Source organism: Arachis ipaensis, chromosome B01 (genome assembly GCF_000816755.2).
Source record: "Arachis ipaensis cultivar K30076 chromosome B01, Araip1.1, whole genome shotgun sequence".
Taxonomy (NCBI): Eukaryota; Viridiplantae; Streptophyta; class Magnoliopsida; order Fabales; family Fabaceae; genus Arachis; species Arachis ipaensis.
In genome coordinates, this window is record NC_029785.2 from 135,270,653 (window position 1) to 135,274,837 (window position 4,185).

Consider the following 4,185-nt stretch of genomic DNA (forward strand, 5'->3'; position numbering starts at 1 on the left):
TGTCCAAAGCTCAAAAAGGAGGACAAAGGCAAGAAGGAAAGGAAGAGAGTACTCATGGCAGCTTGGGAGGATCTTGAGAATGACTCAAATGAAGAAGAAGAATCTGAAGGAGATGACAAAGACTGCTTCATGGCTGGAAACAACAATCTTGATGAGGTAAACTATTATGATTTGACCATTGAGGATTTGCATGTTATTATTGATGATCTCACTTTAAACACATCAAAACTGCTTGATAAATACAATAAATGCAGATCTGAAAGAGATGTGTTAAGAGCTGAAAATGATTTTTTAAAAGAAAAAGTGAAGGAAACTGAATGTGCTTTAGACATCATTGAAGAAAACAGATTTCTAAAATCTGAACTTGAAAAATTAAAAGGAAAGCACATTGTGGATCCTTCACATGAGTTAATTGCTAAAAATAAAAGATTAAATGATATGGTTAAAAGGCTGAATAGTGACTTAGCAAAATTTGCTCAAAGTTCTAGTAACTTGGACAAATTACTCGCAAGTCAAAGACCATTGTTTGAAAAATCTGGTTTAGGCTACATAGCCAAGGAAGATGCATTTTCTAATATTTCCTCTATAAAGTTTGTGGCTTCTTCATCAAATACCAAAACCATACCAAACAAATCTGGTATTGAAAATGCTCCAACAATTGAAGAAAAATTTGATGAAGTATACACAAGTAAAACTAAGCCTTCACCAAGAACTGATCCGAGTTCAAACCAGCCAGGTTTGGGTTACATTTCAAAAAATGAGGCTGTTTTCAAGAAACCACCATTTTACAACAAAACCTCATATTCGAAAGGTAAAAATGTTCAAAGAAATTCTGGTGAAAATGCTTTTGCAAAGAGGAATAACTTTATTAAAAATCAGTTTGTCAAAAGAAGTGCATCTCCTCCAAGAACCAGAAAATTTCAAAGCTTTAATCATTTCAAGCAATATAACTCACATCAGTTTCAGCAACACACACCAGAAAATCATTGTGTTAATTGCAAGAAATTTGGTCACTCATATGCACAATGCTTCATTGAAAAGAGAGTTGTAGGAAACAAAGTCTACAATGTTGTTTGTGATTTCAATGCACTTGGGCAACCAAGATGGATTAACTTCAAAGGATCCAAATTAATTTGGATACCTAAGGCTACTTGAAACTTATCATGCAGATTTGTCTAGCATCCAAGAACAAAAAGGACATGTGGTACATGGATAGTGGATGTTCAAGGCACATGACTGGAAGGTCAACTTACTTCATCAAACTAAATAAGTATGATGGAGGTTTTGTGACCTTTGGAGATGATGGTAAAGGTAAAATCATTGGCCTTTTCGGCCTTTGAACCTTTTTGCAAGAAAATTCAAAATGAAAAGGATTTGAAAATCTCTTCTATAAGGAGTGATCATGGAACTGAATTTGAAAATAATTTGTTTGAATCCTTTTGTGAGGAATTTGGAATATCTCACAACTTCTCTTGTCCAAGAACACCACAACAAAATGGTGTTGTGGAAAGAAGAAATAGAAGCATACAAGAGATGACAAGAGCTATGCTTTGTGAGAGCAATGTTCCAAAATTCCTTTGGGCTGAAGCGGTTAACACAGCTTGCCACATTTTAAATAGAACAATCATAAGGAAATTTTTGAAGAAAACCCCTTATGAACTTTGGAAAGGCTACCCACCAAACTTAGATTACTTGCACATCTTTGGATGCAAATGTTTTGTTTTAAATAACAAAGAAAATTTGGGAAAATTTGATCCAAAGGCTTATGAGTGTTTGTTTGTAGGATATTCCACGACTAGTAAAGCATATAGGGTTTATCATCAAGATGCTAGAATTATTGAAGAGTCCATACATGTTACATTCTGTGATACTAACTTGGTGCAAAGCATTTTGGAAGATGGTGATGCAGGAAATCAAGCTCAAAATGAGGATGAAACTACTCAGAATCATGGAAAAGAAAATTCTGGACAATCTGAACCAGAAACAGCAAATGCTGAAAATTCAAGAGACAATTCCATTTTGTCTCATGAATCTGAAGGAAATTCTGCAGACAGCAGCACACAGAATTCCTTGGTGACTGAATCTGCCTCCAAGTCCACCAGACCTCGTGAATGGAGATTCTTGAAGAATTATCCTGAGGAATTTGTCATTGGGGACGTCTCTCGTGGAGTGCAAACCAAATCTTCCACTAGAAAGGCAAATGAAGGTTCAAACATTGCTCTTCTTTCACAAATAGAGCCTCAAAACGTCAAGGAAGCCCTTAGTGACCCCTCTTGGATTAAGGCTATGGAGGATGAGCTTCTTGAGTTTGAAAAGAACCAAGTGTGGACGTTGGTTCCAAGGCCAAGTGGAAAGAAAGTGACCGGCACCAAGTGGATATTCCGGAACAAGTTGGAAGAAGATGGTAGCATTGCAAGGAACAAGGCAAGGCTGGTGGCACAAGGATATGACCAAGAATAAGGAATCGACTTTGATGAATCCTTTGCCCCTGTTGCCCGAATGGAAGCCATAAGACTTCTCTTAGCTTATGCTGTATTTTGTGGTTTTAAATTATACCAAATGGATGTGAAATGTGCATTTTTGAATGGAGTGATAGATAGAGAAGTGTATGTGGAGCAGCCTCCTGGTTTTGAAAATAAAGAGCATTTTGATCATGTTTTCAAACTATCTAAAGCTCTCTATGGTTTAAGACAAGCTCCTAGAGCTTGGTATGAGAGACTTAGCTCTTTTCTGTTGAAAAATGGTTTTCAAAGAGGCACCACTGACACAACTCTATTCATCAAGAACTCTAATGATTCTTTTATTCTAGTCCAAATATATGTTGATGACATTATTTTTGGATCAGCAAATGAATCCCTTTGTTCTGAATTTGGAAAACTCATGACAAGTGAATTTGACATGAGTATGATGGGTGAACTTAATTTCTTCCTTGGGCTGCAAATTAAACAAACTGAAAAAGGTATTTTCATTCATCAAGAGAAGTATGCCAAGGAATTAGTTAAGAAATTTGGTATGGAAAATGCCAAACCCATGGGAACTCCCATGCATCCTAATTCTAAATTAGATAAGGGAGAAACTGAGAAAGATGTTGATGAGACTAGGTATAGAGGAATGATTGGCTCTCTTTTGTACTTAACTTCCTCTAGACCCGATATTATGCAAAGCGTTGGATTGTGTTCTAGGTTCCAATCCAAACCAAAAGAGTCACATCTTTCTGCAGTTAAAAGGATCATTAGATNNATGAGACAATTCTGGGCAGGTGATGAACGTTTCTATCAAGTCAACGTGTTCTGGGCTTGTTTCAAATGAATCTCAATCTGGGCCAACCTCAATATTCAGATCAAGAGTGGTCCAAATGTGTTTCATTAATTTCTTATCACCTCAAGGCCCAATTATGAATGTTACAATCTTGTGTGTTAGTTTTTGATGACTTGTGTGTTTCATGAAAGGTTTTCAATAAATGTTTTGTGGCCCAAAAGGTTTCAAGTGGATTTATTCTTGGCCCAAAAAGTGTTTCAGGTTAATATTGTTGTTTTTCAAAATTTTAAAATTAATTTTTAAAATCAAATAAAATCTTTCTTGAATGAGGTCATGTCTTTTCAAGTCTTTTCAAATGGTGATGCAGTTGCATGGTTTTGGAAACTTGCTTTTGGGTACGGTTACCAACACTCCCTCTCTTCCCTCCATAACTCCTTCTCCATCACTTCGGTTTTCACCACTACCCTAACTACTCCTTCATCTTCTTAAATTGAATCTAACCAAATGAGGAAGAAAACCATAGCAAAAAGGGCTCCTCGTGAAAAGGTTTTCAAGCTACCCACAAAGCCTTCCACTCGCTCTCAAGACCGCACCTTTACCTCTTCTCCTTCTCCTCCTACCTCTCCTCATCGCTGTGACCCCATGGCTCGGACCAAAAACACTCCAAGGTTTCCTGCCTCTGCCAAGCCGACGCCACCACCAAAGGCCACACCTTCCAAGCCTGGCTCCTCAAAACCAAGTTCAGCAAAGTCTGGCTCCTCCAAAGGCAAACGTCAGGCGACTGAGGAACCCATACCCGAACCATCTCAACCAAAATCCAGGTCGGTTCCAATGCGCTCTCAACGAGGTAACACTCGAGTCCCTCTCCAGAATGTTAAAGAACCAGACATTGGACCTTTTGATCACAAAGCTCACTTTTTGACCTCT